This window comes from Mirounga angustirostris, unplaced genomic scaffold (assembly GCF_029215605.1).
Source record: "Mirounga angustirostris isolate CCGP_5_RB_7025 unplaced genomic scaffold, mMirAng1.0.hap1 SCAF_1, whole genome shotgun sequence".
Classification (NCBI taxonomy): domain Eukaryota; kingdom Metazoa; phylum Chordata; class Mammalia; order Carnivora; family Phocidae; genus Mirounga; species Mirounga angustirostris.
This window is the reverse complement of record NW_026991709.1, coordinates 12,374,946-12,390,072: the sequence shown is the minus strand read 5'-3', so window position 1 is coordinate 12,390,072 and position 15,127 is coordinate 12,374,946. Positions and strand designations below refer to the sequence as shown.

At 48.1% G+C, this 15,127-nt stretch overlaps 1 long non-coding RNA gene across 1 annotated transcript; it reads right to left on the bottom strand.

The window, feature by feature from the left end:
• Positions 1-271: 271 nt before the first annotated feature.
• LOC135362700 (uncharacterized) lies at positions 272-12,301 on the bottom strand. The gene is made up of 3 exons (XR_010407690.1): positions 11,338-12,301; positions 1,868-2,106; positions 272-1,722 (listed from the first exon to the last, which is right to left on the bottom strand). It is a non-coding gene; the product is annotated as an uncharacterized LOC135362700 (long non-coding RNA).
• Between the last annotated feature and the right edge of the window lie 2,826 nt (positions 12,302-15,127).

The following is a 15,127-nucleotide window of genomic DNA, read 5'->3' as shown; positions in this document are numbered from 1 at the left end:
CTGTGAGTGCCCTTGCCTGCCCTTGTCACGGGAAACCCAGAGACATGGTCCCTGGCTGCCCTCTGGGGTGCCTTAGAGGAGACAACACAGCAGTCTTTACTCATGAGCCGGACATCCCACACTGACCTGGATGGGGCCTCCGTGCTCTGGGATCTGAGGAGTGCCCCTAAAGTGGAAGGAGCAGACAGCTGAGCTTTCTCCTTTCCCCACCACTCCCCAGTTCTTCCCTGCACAAACCTCCATACTAACACCGTGTATCCATGTCCACTCCCCCCTCCCACCCCGAAGTTAGTCCAACCAAGAGCAAGTGCAGAAACCACCCAACGGTCCAAGCTGATGTGGTCAGACACAAGGCCTGCCCCTCAATGCTGGGGAAACGCACACCCTCCTCAGAAAGCTGTTGGGGGGGGCACCGGACCACATGCAAGGCGCTGGACATCACACCCCTAAGCACCCACAGGCATCCCTAAAACCACATGTGTCCCCCAGGTTCCTAGCCTTCTAGTATATAAGTTCTGTAATGAAGTGCATTCATCCTGGTCTTTGGAAAGCTTTGGAAAATTTGGGAATCCACAGCTTAATGGTGACAGGAAAACTTGGGGGTGCCTGTGAATGAAGGAAGAGGATGAGGAGGGAGGGAGTAGAAACAGGATCGTAACGGCCATTGAAAACACATACTTACAACCCATAGAGAGTTGCTATAATAGTTATGGGGTATTTTTTGTGGGTTTGGTTTTTTTTACTTGGGATGGAGGCAGAAGTTGCTAAAATGCACCTAAATTAATGGCTTTAAAATAGGAAGCATTATTCTTTTTTTTTTTAAGATGTATTTATTTATTTATTTGAGAGAGAACGTGAGAGAGAGAGAGAGAGAGCACGGAGTCCCCGAAGCTAAGGAAACAGACACTGGCGGAGAGGAGAGGCTCATGGGACATTGGTCATCCTTAGTCAGCCACTGTGTGTGGTATGGTGACCAGAGCTTTGCACGCATGGGGTCCATATGTCTCTGAAGTAAGTTCTAGGCCCCTCACTTACTAGATGAGAAAGCTGGGTTCAAAGAGATGAAGTGACTTGGCCAAGTTAACTCAATTGATATGTGTCAGAAGCAAGCAGCACGTGAGTTCTATGTGTTGCTAACCCACATGCTCTTTAGCAGGCTCAGTAGGAGGGTGAACCCCAGAGGAAGGGACATTTCCCCAACCAGACTGGAAATCCTCTGAGGGTCTGAATTACCTCTTAGACTCCTCTTTAATCCCGTGACAGGTGCCTGGCACATAGCAGGTACTCGATTAATGTTTGTTGATTGACTGATGGACTGAAGGACGAATTTTGGTTTCCTAAGGGCATAGCTTGAGAAGCCTTATTTAAAAGTGCTCCATATCCCACACCTTTGAAAGATGTTTTGCAGCTGCCCAAAGTGGGGACAAGAGGAAACCTCCTCTGGAATTTGGGGGTGACATAGGCCCCAAGAGACCAAGAGCAAGAGCAAAGTGGTCACAGAGCCATAAACAACAGCCCGGGATTATTTTCATTTACTTGTTGAATTTATTTACACCAATCTCTTTCCAAAGAGGACTTTGAGATGACCTCCTGCTGTAGCGGAGCAGTATAAAAGAGCAGGAGACAGAATCCACCAGAAGTGCAAGGGCGGGAGATTTGCTTGGAGAGGGGTCCAGGTTCTGCGTGCAGTTCTTGACTCCAAAGAGCACTTGGAAGCTGGGTCTACGCCAAGGGAGAAATCAGGATGGCAATGTCAAGAGGGGACGAGAGAAAACACTGGAAGGGCTGGGAAAGGAGCACAAGAGGCAGCAGCTACAGAAGCTGAAACTTGGCGGGGGGTTGCGGGGGGACCCCGGCAGGTAGTTACCTGAGACTCACATGTGGCCAGTGCAGACAGGAGCAGTTCAGAGGGCACCTTCCAGGAAGGGAGGCGGCTACACGGTGCTGAACTTGTCCCTACACAGCAGGGTCTTTCACAATGGAGTATCTGAGTGTCACCATGGGAGATCCTCCTCCCAAATTCCAGGTTCACAAATGGACAGGACATTGATGTTCTCGGAACAAAAACCCGTGGAACTATGGAGTCCTTCTGGCCAATTCCTTTCCCTTTTTATTTGGGGAAATGCAATCGAATAAGGGGGTTTAGCATTTAGGTTGCAAGTTGTTGCTGTGTTTCAGTTGGCTGTGTGACTCTTTGGGGGCCAGCAACGTGTGTCCTGAGACTCCGCAGGAGGCTCAACGCACTACGGTTAAGAGCTTGAGCTTCAAGTCAGACAGTCCTCATCTCTAAACCTCACAAGGCCCATCTGTAAAATGGCATTAACTCAGGCATAACACATGCAGCACTAAGAATGCCCAGCACACAGTCACACCCGGTAAATGCTATTACCACTATCATGCTCATTCCTTAGAGCCCCTGGAATTATAGAAGTTGGAGGATAATTAATTGCTTGGAGGGTAAGATTCTCCTTTGCACTGGACTTGCCACTAGGGTGATGGGTCTTCACCAGTTAGGAAGCCACTGATCTCTTTAAGAATATAATGAAAACTATGCACCTCCTCCACAAAATAGTGCTCATGTGTGCCTGCATGCACACGCTTTTGCCTCCAACCTCAGGGAGTTCATGGCATCCCACCCCAGAACTCTTCCTTGGCTAGACCCCAAGTTGGGGTTACCCCATTAGGGAGCTGAGATATGGGTAGCCAGTTTGTCCGGGGGACACTACTTCAACACAAAATGACAAGGCAAAGACCAAGCCCAAGCTCCCATAGGACGTGAGAATACCTCCCTTTAGTCTGGGGCTCATAGTGGAGATGCGAAGGACTTTGTACATCGAGGTCACCAGGGAGGTAAGGAGAAAAGCATCCATATGTGACTTCCAGCCTTTCATTTCATTCTACTCATATTTGGGGACAAGGACTTATTGATATTTTCTGGCTTATGGTGACATTTAAAATATCTCATTTGTTGACAATTTTCAGATAAATGTACTGCAACAAGATGAATGAACATCCTCTTAAACCATGCCCTTACGTTTGGGAAAGGGGTAAAGTATGAACATATGAACAATTAGTGCCAATAGGAAGAAGGGAGGCTGACTTTTTCAACACCTTGAGGCCATATCGATGACCCTGGAGAACTCTGATTACGTGAAGCAGCGGTGTGATCACAGTCTTCTCTCACTTGGAGAGTGTGATTCTGTAATCCTCCAGTCCTCCGCCCCGAGGTCACACAGGCCCCAGCCGTAACCTTAACTGAGGGAGATCAACCCAAATGACATGGGATGCATATAGAGTGTAACTTTATAAACCAGTAGAAAGTCTGCCTATTGGTCACCTTTCTTTTTCTGGAGATTTTCCTGGAGAAGCAGTGAAGAAACTAAGGTCATAGAGGTTCTGCCCTTGGTGAATTTGCAAACTATTGTGGACAAGTGAGTGTATCGGTTTGCCCCTGCTGTGTAGTGAACTAAGAACTCAGTGGCTTTGAACACCAGTCATTTATCATCACCTACATGCCTGCCGGTCTCTGGGAAGGTTGAGGTTGGTGATCTGGGCTGGCTCGCCTGGGCGGCTGAGTCTCGGGCAGAAGCAGCTGGGGTGACTCTGTGTCCCAGGGCAGGTCTGGTGCTCAGCGGAAGCAGCTCTGCTCCATGTGTCCCTCTGTCCCTCAGCCTCCTTGAACCCACAGGCTGGCCACACAAGTTCTTCTTACTAGTGTTACCATTTTTACTATTGATCTGCATGGGTTGTTTTTTGTTTGTTTGTTTGTTTAATGTTCATAAAAGCACAAGGGGGCAAACCCAATCTTGCAAGGGCTTTTCAAGGCCCTTGATTGCTTCAGGTCCACCAACATCCCATGGCCAAAGTTCCAAGGCCACCTCCATTGCCACACCTACCGCCAGGGGGGGCTGGGTGACCGTGGAGGTGGGGGAAGGGCTAATATTTCTCAACAGCAGATTTCTGATCTAATTGACCACAGTGGGAGAGACGCGGAAGATGAAGGGAAACAGGATGTTTAGCAGTGGTTCTCAACTTTGTCTGCACCTTGGAATCGCCTACAGAAGTTTTAAAATTACTAATGTGTGGGTCCCACCTCAGACACTCTGTTCTGGGGGTGCTGTCTTGGCGTCAGGGTGGCAAGATGCAATAAGTTTGAAGAGCACTCTCTTCAAGACTCCTCAGGGCCCTTCCTGAAGAATGGTGGTTCTCATCCATGGCTGCCCATGAGAATCACCTCCAGAGCTTTTCAAAACTACCAGAGCCAGAAACCCTCTGGCATGACACGAACATCCATTGATACTATGTGCCAGGCACTGTGCTGGGGACTGGGGACACCACAGGCAGCCAAAATGGACAGATTCTTCTCTCACAGGACTTAGTGCGGGAGAGGGACAATTAAGTAATCACATTAAAGAATGAGCCAAGGGCTCCCATGGAAAAGAATCCGGGGCTATGAACAGCAACAACAGAGAAATCTACCCTGGGGGACATCACAGAAGGCTGCCCTGAGGAAGAGTCCTGGGCATGGTCCTGGCTATAACTGAGCAAGCACAAGTAGGTACAAAATATGAGCTGTGTCAGCATTTCATCCTACTCCTGTCCCAGAGTTGTATGAACTTTGTATGAACAAAGACATCCCTTGCAGAAAGATTCGGAGGGAGGTCGAGGCAACCCTGTAGAACCTAATAGGCTGAAAGAAACAAACCTGACCTGCAGACCCATCAGTCACCACACGGTGAGAGGGAGATGGACGACGCCTCCCTCGCTTCCCCTTCCCCAGGCAGCTGTCCTACCTGGGTGGACACTTTGAAGGGACCAAGTCCCCATCTAGAAGTGCTGGAGAGAATGGGGACTGGGGTTGGTGAGGTCACGGGGACGTAGATTTGGATGGTGGGGGGTTGGGAGCTGGCAGATATTTGGGGCTGGGAGATTCCCCAGTGAGGTAGCCGGTTCAGCTCTTTGGGGACTGGGGTGGTGGTACGTGGAGTTGGCTTGCACCACCACCAATTGTGAGCATCTCTTCCCAACTCCGGACTTAGGGGCATTCGGTTAGAGGCTCAAAAATAAAAAAAAAAATCCATGGTAGGAGTATTTGCACCACAGAAATGAGTAAATGCTAAAAATCCGGGGTCTCTCTACTCCCACCCATGGAAAGGCAACATTAAACCTTCACTGCGTACCTCTGGCTGAAAGGAAATTTTAGCTTGGGAGTCTTTGGTTATTGAGTTCTAGATGAATCAAGTTAGGGTTCAGAGGGCAAGAGAAGGGAGCAAACATAGAACCTAAGAGGTAGAGGAGAAAACAAACCTAAGGATAGCTTGGGCATTTGACAGGAAATTTCCATTGGCTCAGCTGTGCAAACCTGGGAATATGGACATAATGACATAGGGACACCTTCTTCAATGGGCACTCGAGAGGTAACTTTTCTAGTTTTCAGAGCATCATCTGTAAAATGATGGTAAACCCTGTCTTATTTCAGAGCCAGGCATTTTTTGAGTTCCCCTCCAGTGCTAAAACTTACGATTCTAATTAAATCCATCCATCCATGGAAAGTTAACTAATGTTACACGAGGAACCCCATAGGCCATACCACTGGTTCTGTCCACAAACATGGGTAACGAAAATTATCTGGATTTATTCATTCATCAAATTCAAAGTTTAGGGGTGTTGGAATGCAATGTCTCTTCTTAAGCATTGCATATCATACTAAGAAAATGTGTCAAAGGGGAGCCTGGGAGGGGGGCGCAGTCGGTTAAACGTCTGACTCAGGATGTGATCTCAGGGTTGTGAGATTGAGCCCCAAGTCGGACTCCATGCTGAGTGCAGAATCTGCTTGAGATTCTCCCTCTCCCTCTGCCTCTCAAAACCAGGCAAGGAATCCAGAAGGCAATTTCCCTATTCTGAAGATTCCTCCAAAGACTGCTCCTTTAATAAATAAATAAATAAATAAATAAATAAATAAATAAATAAATAAATAAATAAATAAAAAGGGCGCCTGGGTGGCTCAGTCGGTTGAGCGACTGCCTTCGGCTCAGGTCATGATCCCAGGGTCCTGGGATCGAGTCCCACATCGGGCTCTTTCTCCCTCTCCCTCTGCTGCTCCCCCTGCTTGTGTTCCCTCTCTCGCTGTGTCTCTCTGTCAAATAAATAAATAAAATCTTTAAAAAAAAAAAAACCAAAGACTGCTCCTTTAAAAGAAGGCTTTTTCTGGCCTTGAGGTCACACTTGACCCGCATTGACCAGGGCATGATGTCCCAGAAGCAGTTTCAACCAATGAAGACTTTGGGGTTGGAATAACTCTGGGGACTTCTTCTCTGCCCCCAAGAGGGTTCACTGGTCCCCCCACCTGCCCCTCTCTGCGGTAACTCACCGAATAAGGCATTTTTTTTAAAGATTTTTATTTATTTATTTGAGAGAGAGAGAATGAGAGAGAGCACATGAGAGGGGGGAGGGTCAGAGGCAGAAGCAGGCTCCCTGCCGAGCAGGGAGCCCGATGCGGGACTCGATCCCGGGACTCCAGGATCATGACCTGAGCCGAAGGCAGTCGCTTAACCAACTGAGCCACCCAGGCGCCCCCGAATAAGGCATTTTTAATTGGCTTCCTTCTCTTTCCCCATCCCTGGTCCCCACTCTCCTGCAGCATTTCCCGGATCATCTCCCAAATAAACTATTTGCCTCAAAGCTTTGTCTCCAAGTCAGCTTCTAGAGGAATCCGAATGAAAACATCGGGATTCTAAAAATGAGCTGTGAAGCTTTAAGCAAATTGCTGAGCCTTGTCTGCGGCTTGCTTTTCTCCTCCATAAATTGGGTACACGTAAGAATACCTGCCCAACCCCCGGCCCTCTCACAGGGATGATGCAAGGGCAGTACGAGATGGGAGAAGCATGGGGGGCCGAAGAGAAGTCAGAACAGACACGGCAGGACATGTCTCACGTTGCTTTGGAAGACATTCGATGTCGCTGAGAAGGAGAGCTTTCATTTCCTACAGAGCTTCTGGGAGAGCAAAGATTTATTTGACCGGAAGTGGTTTTGGAGCTGGGTCTTGCCCCAAAGAGAATGAGACAGAGGAAGAGAGGAGGGAAGGAGAAAGAAAATATAATGTCTACCATCTTCTTGCTTAAAACCCAACGGTCACCCAGGAGATGTGGTGAGGACGTGAGGGCGTGACACTCAGGACCACGAATGCAAACCTATGGTGCAGACTTTAAAGAGGACCTTCGGTTGTCCAAGTCACAGAGCCGCAAACACACAAAGATAAAACTGACTGGATGTATAGAGGTTGAAAAACTCCCCCCTTTTCAAAGGAGAATCCTCTTTTGAGACATATGCTGTTATAACAACAAAACTAGAGAAAGAAGAAAAATGTTCGATTGAATACTATTTGGATCAGAAACGACAGTAGGAGGGAAATGTGTGATGGTCCCGGGTGGGTTCTTGGTTTACCCCATTGTCTCTGGGCTCTGCAGCCCGGCACATATGGTTCATAAAATTAGCCAAACACTGTCACACATGTGGACAAAGGGGCGGCCACATCCCCAATTCTGCTTCTGTGCCTGACTTTGAAGGAGTCATCCCCTTTTTAACACTACTTTTGTGCTGCAGGAGATGAAAAGAGGAGGGAAGAATTGCAAATAACCGGTTTCAAACACAGTTCTCACCCACCCTCCAGAATCTCGCTTTGTGATTAGGGAAGTGTGCACACACAAAGGCCCCTTTCGAGACTCCTGGGACGCAAGCTGTGGCCCCAGGAAAACACAGTCCTTCACTCCTCAGCAGAACGATGAAAGCACAGCTGGAGAGAGATCCTGATTCATTCCGGGTGCTGGAAAAATCAGGGAGATTCACACTCCAGAGCAATGGATTGTGCTCCTGTAAGCCTCAAAACTTTCTGGTGAGCCATTCAAGATAAGGGATCGGAGCAACCGAGGAACACAAGATTCTTCTAGCAATGCCACCCTGCTAACCCTTTGCGTGCTCCTGAAAGTTTTTTCTTTTTTTTTTTTTTTTTAATTCTTAAAAGCTCTCAGTAAGCCAGGCAAGTTTCGGTCCTGTATAAATTCAGATGATGCAGCCACACAAAGCCCCAGAAGATTTGCAAGGGACGCGGCACCTGGTCCTTAGCTACAGAATCCGATGTGACGCTCGCAGCATTATTATTACGGTGTCTGATTTGGAATTCAAATGCCACTCAAGACAATGGCCCTTTATTAAGTTCCTGACAGTCATTACCTTGCTCTCTGGCCAGCCACAGCTCATGCACCCCTTATCCCGGGAGATGGACTCATTCTTCACCCTTCCCCACTTAGGAGTTGAACTGACCCAGGGGCCACCCAGGGAGATGCAACGTACAAAACTGAACCCACCCTGCACCCCTGCACCCCTGCACCCCGCCACCCTGCATGCCACTGTCCCCGGCTGGCTGAGCCGCAAAACCAAAAGGGCTGTTTCTGCGGCTGAGCCAGGTACCTGTTGACCAGCCACCCCGCCCCCTCCACCATCCAGTTCAAATCCTCTGTTGCTGTCACTGACACATGCCTCCTGGCTCATCTGGGTGGCCCAGCCTCATTAGGAAGGGATTTGGTGCCTGTTAGTTAATTGAGGCCCGTTCCCGCCACCTGCCACTCGTGGGCCTCATCTGCACACTAACAGCTCCTAATTGTCATCATACGGCGGGGTCCCTGCAACAACTTGAGAACAGATCCCGAGCAGCGCGTGCAGGCTCCGTGCTGGTCCCAGAACACTGTCACAATGTATCTAGGGGCCAGATGTGTGCAGAGGGAAAGCACCTTGCGCCAACAGTGGTGTGCAAGTTTGCTGTTTATTATACGCCCTGGGATAAGAAGTGCAGAGATGGTCTTCTCCAGGACAGTTCACTTAGGGCAAGTAAAAACCCTCATCCGGACAGGCACAAATTCAGCTGAAAACACATGGCTCAGGCACCCGATTGCACCTGATTGCACAGCAGTTAGAAATAGTGCTGCTCATCCGTGTGCAATTCGAGCCCATGCATTTGTTTGCTTTCTCCTACTCGGAGACCAAGACACCTTTACGGTGTCAGAGCACTGTCCCATGTCCCGTTTTCAAAGAGTCTGAGTGGGAAAAAGCGCAAAGGGGAGTACCAATAGCTGACCCAGCCCCTTAGAAATGAAGAGAGAAGCAGGGAAGGAGATACAGCAGGACCAGAGGGCGAGTGTGAAACACAGAGATGAAGAGAGAGATGGGGAAAAGCAAGCTGGAGCTGAAGAGTCCGACGGGACTTTGGAGTAGGTCTGGAATACATATGGAGACAAAGTCTAAGACAGAGGGTGGAGGACTGTATCTAAAGAGAGAAAATCGGGAAGAAGGGAAAGGGGGTAGGTTCTCTCATGACAGGAAATTCTAGGATTTGGGGGCCCAGGAATCCACACTTGTAAGGAATCAATCTGGGCTAAACAGAAATCAGACTACGGGCACACCTGGGTGGCTCAGTCAGTTAAGCGTCTGCCTTTGGCTCAGGTCATGACCCCAGGGTCCTGGGATCGAGCCCCGCATTGGGGTCCCTGCTCAGTGGGGAGCCTGCTTCTCCCTTTGCCTTTGTCTCTCTCTCTCTCCCTGGCAAATAAATGAATAAAATCTTAAAAAAAAAAAAAAAAAGAACTCAGACTACAGTAAGAAATAGGAGTAAGTTTCATTTGTTTGTTTGCTTGTTTGTTTTTCAACTATAAGCACGACCCCAGCACACGTCCCCGGGGTTCTGAGACAAGGCCCCTCAAGAATTCCCATCCCCAGGGTGTTTGTCAGGGTCTCCTCATCCAGAACTGGGAAGTCGTTTTTGCCTAGAGGTTTCTAACACATGTCTGTCTTATTCTCTCACGGCTGGATGAGGAAATAAGAAAAACCCAGAAGGAACACCACAAGGGACGTGACACTAAAGGGGAAAAGAAAAGCGTGGGAGAACAGGAAAAGCAAAACACAAAAGCTTCCAGTATGGAATGGAAGGTTCATGAGACACATGGCCTTCACCAACACAGACTCCACCAACGGATAAAAAATATTCCTCTGAGAGCCGGACTGCGGCAACGTCTCCTCATCCCCCATCTCTGGGCTTTCAGAAACAAATGAAAAGTAACCTAACCTGGTCGCCTGGTTTTTTAAATAAACCAAGTTATAGCAATAATTCTCTCCTTCCGGGGCGCCCGGGTGGCGCGGTCGGTGAAGCGTCAGACTCTTGATTTCGGCTCAGGTCATGGTCTCAGGGTCGTGAGATCGAACCCCATGTCGGGCTCTGCGCTCAGCTCAGAGTTTGCTTGTCCCGCTCTGCTCTTCCCCCTACCCTCTCAAATAAATAAATAAATAATCTTACAAAAAAAAAAAAAATAACAATTCTCACCTTCCTAAGGAGAGAGAGGGAAACTGAGCAAACCCCAAAGAGGAAACAGGTTTTAGAATTGTTAGCGGCAGAGGCCCCGCCTCCCCGCAGACAAACCTTGGGGTGAGGGCCGTCATATCCATGAAACACGCCAAAGGGCTGGAAGAGCAAAGTGACATTTTTGCCAGAACACAGAGTTCCTTGCTCAGACGTACTGATTCTTTTGGTTTCCTTCATGAATATACGGATTTTTTTTTTTTCTTTTAGAAACTTGACACCACGGCTTTTCTCCTTAAGTTTTGATAAAGAACACTTGCAGTCTTTCCCCAGGGGGCCTGCTTACCCCTCACAGGCAAAGCCTGAAAATGTCCTTCTGCAGAATCTGCTCACATGTGCCTCGTCCACACTCCATTCTGCCCAAGACGCCCTCTCTCTCTGCCCCGTCTTTCCCTGCCTGCCCCTGGCTTTGCCGCTCGCCCTCCAGCGTCCCTCTCTGGATGTCACTCACGGCTTGTCCCTGCCCGCTTCCTCCAGCCTGTGAACCCGGGGGGCCCAGTCGATGCTGCTTCCGAGAGCTGGCAGATTTCAGAGGAAAAAAAAACCGCCCCAGGAAGAAAGAATGGCAGTTTGACACCACACTGTCACGGGGAAAACGGGCCCTGCGCGTGACCCAGGCTTGGACACCGATGCCTCATGCCCAATCACAGCTGAGGCTGCATCTGCCACGGTTCACGGACCCGCTGCTCCATGCTGGGGGACCAGATGCCTCTGTTTATGCTCCCCTCCTCCCGGCCTTCTGCCGGACGGCCGCAAGACAGAGCCGCCAGCCGTCACCGGACTTCATCTGTCTCCGCAGTCCTGTCTTTCCATATATATTCTCGCCTCCGCCCCTTTCGGTCTCCCCACCCCCGCCCCCCAGATGACCAGAAGGGGTATCTCTCTCTTTTTCAAGTTTGACCCAAGAGAACAAAGCGGGAGGAAGGGCTCACCAGGAGGATGTGGCTTCCTGCCACAGGGCGGGACAGCGTGGAGTGTGCGGGGGTCTGGCCGGGAGGCCACCAGCACCCCACTCTGCCTCACCGCAACTTCCGGCTGTTTAGGACTATCACACTGAAGAGCCAGCACTGCATGCCGGCGCTCGCTCGGCCTTTTCAGCAAAACCGACCAGTCGGGCCACAAGTCAGAGGCTTCGGGAAACAGCCACAGATTTGAAGTCAGCAGCCAGCTGCCGTATCTTCAAAGGCCCTCAAGATGGGGCTGATTTTGCACTGTGACTAAGTCATCCCGGACACACGTGTCACCCCTTTCCTCTCACTCAGCCTAAGGCACGTGACTGCCACAGAGGAATGTCTGGACATCCCTTCCTGACTTGGTGAATTGAGCACACAGAGTTATCCGTCCCCGGGGCACAGAGCAAACCAGGCATCCGGGGGCTGCCTCACGGGCTGCCCACCCTGCAGCCCCAGGGAGCCAGGCTGGAGCCCTGGAGTCTCCCACAGGGGACCCAGCCCACCACTCCCTGGCTCCTCCAAACACCACAGGCCCGGCAGAGAGGGAGACCGGGTGGGTTTGCGCCGACAGGCACTCTGGTTTCCAAATGTGGTGGCTGTCCCTCACGTGTCAATGGTTGTCCTTCCTGAGGAACACACATCCTCATCCCGGGTCCTGAAACTCCTCCCCTTGGTCATTGTTATGACTCTTGGAAGTGCCTGGGGTTTGTTTAGGTCCTCTGACTCCCCACCGCACCCCATACCCCTTCTATCATCCCCTGCCGCCCCCATCTGGACATTTCTCTTTCCAACATTGAACTTCAGAAAGAGTTTCTGCCTAGAAATTATATCACCCACAGTGGTAGGTTTTATGGCCTTTAGAGCTCAGCTACATCACAAGTTATACTAATTTTTCCTGGGGTGGTGTGCAACTCTAACAAATACGGATTTGTTCAACTAAATTGTAACATGATAGGGGCACCTGGGTGGCTCCGTCAGTGAAGCATCTGCCTTCGGCTCAGGTCATGGTCCCAGGGTCCTGGGATGGAGCCCCACGTCAGGCTCCCTGCTCAGCCAGGAGTCTGCTTCTCTCCCTGCTCTGTCTTTCTCTCTCAAATAAATAAATAAAATCTTTTTAAAGTTTTTTTAAAATTATATCATGATACAACCAGGCTTCAGGTACTCGACTAGGTAGTAGGCATACACAGGTAAGTGAATCAGAGCCTCTTCCCTCAAGAAATTCACAGGGGCACCAGAAAAATGTCACCAATTCATGGAAGTGAAACGTGATAGGAGTCATCTGTTGAAAGTGGGATTCTGAGAAGGGACAAGTAAGTTCTGCGGGGGGAGGGGGTCACTGGAGGAAGGCTTCACTGAGATTGTGACATTTGAACTGAACCCTGAAGAGTTCAAAGGAAAACGGGAGGTGGAGGGATGGAAGGGGACATTCACAAAGACAGAGAGTGTGTCATTCATGTACCACAAGCAAACATGGCGCCAGATGCTGGAAACCCAAAAGTGAGTAAGACTCTGTCTCTGCCCCCAGTAAGCCTCCGACATTTGTAGAAAGTGGGCATAATGGTACTTCTGTTGAGAAATATGCTGCGAATGCCACATGGTGATTTAATGGGGTTTTGCAAAACAATTCAGGTATAACTGAGCAGTTGCCTAAATGTGAATGTCAAGTACAGACCTATACTTTGCCACATGTAGTCCTTCAAGTTTCCTGAGAACTGGTATGCATGCCACAGAAAGCAAAAAAGATCCAGAGACAAAATGTATAATCCAAATATTCAAATAATACTTACCATGCATGGAGTACTTACAAAGCACCTAAGTGCTCAGCAAATTAAAGAGGTGTATGGATTGGTATATTTGAGTTCATACAAACCAATTTATAAGCATTTCATATGATGTTGTTTTCCAAACTAGACTATATCAGTAATAATGTATATATTATCTTTTAGCCCCAAAATCTTCCTTCAGACATGGGGAGTTTTTAAATGACAATAACATTTTCAATGAACCACTTGTAGATGCATTGTACCCTGAGGATTACCTGGGACCAGCTTCAACCAGGAAACAAATCTACTTCTTCAGAGCAAGACAGGAAAACAAGGAAGCATCTTTTCACCTCGGAAAGATTGAACTAACGTGCAAAACCTAACTAAAAACAAGGGCAAGATAATTTATATTACATATAAACAGAAACAAGTGATGGTCATGAGGATCTACTTTGAATTAATACAAGCAGATGCATGTATCTGGTGCATATAAAAGAATCTAAGAATTTTACAATTTTTGACTTTTTGATTTTATGTTTTTTGATTCAAGAAACCAATCCACTGGTATTGTGGGGGCCCCTACTCTGTGGGAGCAATGAATTGAAGCTCCACAAGACATCACTCTGTGCCCAGGGACTGGCACAGAGTGGGTGGTCAGTGAATGTTTGTTGAATGAATGAATGCGATGCAATCCTACCTGCTCTGATGACTACAAAGATAAATAAGTCACATCTAATGCTTTGAATGGAGAAGATACGGAATAAGTAATGGTTAAATAAACAATCTGCCAATAAAGACTTTTTATCATGGAAAGGTCTATTTTTCTTATGTAGACTCAGCATAAGAAAGTAAAAGGAGCTGTGGGGAAAGAAGAGAGGAAGGACACAGAAACAGAAGGGAACTTTCTTAAAGATCCCACTGACTCCAATTCTCCCTGCATTTCCAATGTATTCTTCTGAAACGTCCCTTTGCAAATTTAATTTCAGCTTAAAATGTTTTAGCAAAAAGTAGTCTATATTTTGGCAAAATGTCATTCATAGAGTTCAAATAAGTGCTCTGGAGATGTGATTTCACATGAAGGGGGCCCCACCACTGAGAGACCCTAACACGACACTTACCATTTTGAAAATAGTTTAGCATCTGAGTCTTAGCTCCCCACACATGCTTAGCTCAGAGTGACACAAACACTGAGTAATTAATCCCCATGACAGCACAGGGAAGCCCTGAACAGCTCTGGGCAGCACACACCCCATGGGCATCACCACAGCTGTATTTTTAAGAATCTTCTTTCTAGGACTTTCTCTGATCAGCACCTTCTCTCCCTCACTCCCTCCAAAGAAAACAAAACAAAATGAACAACCCAGGAAACGTGTCATGTGTTTGATTTCTGCTCTCTCTCTCTCTCATCAAAAGCAGAGGTGTTCATCTTGGGTATTGATTACTGGACTCGCGGCCTGTGGTTCAGCACCAAGGACACCGCCCATGCATTAGGATGCTGCTAGGACAGATGACTCTATGGTAAAATGAGAGCTTTGGTCTAAACACCACCAAGAAAACAGCCCACCAAGAAAAGTACCTAGCCCCAACCTAATTCCAGCCTACTCTCACTGCAGTGACATTCAGGAAGGAAAAAAATTTGTGTGTCTTAAATGTAATCTATACTGAGCAAACAGCGAGTAAAATGTTTTCATTTACAGTATACCATAAAAGGCACAGATGTCAAGGTATATGGAATTTCAGAGGGTGGTCGGTACTCTTCATTTCACAAGTGATGAGACAGAGCTTCATCAAGATAGTGGGACTTTCCTTGAGTCCAGGGACGAAGAACTGTTTTCTACTGACCGCTCCTTCTAAACTTTGCTCAAATATTAGAAAATCAGCCTGATGCTAAAAATTTTTCCATTGCCCTCCTAAGAAGCTTTCCCCTGTTGATAAATTTTTTTTAATAAGTATGCATTTGAAAGAATCTCTCTTTGGGGATTTATTATAAATTAACAACTTACAAA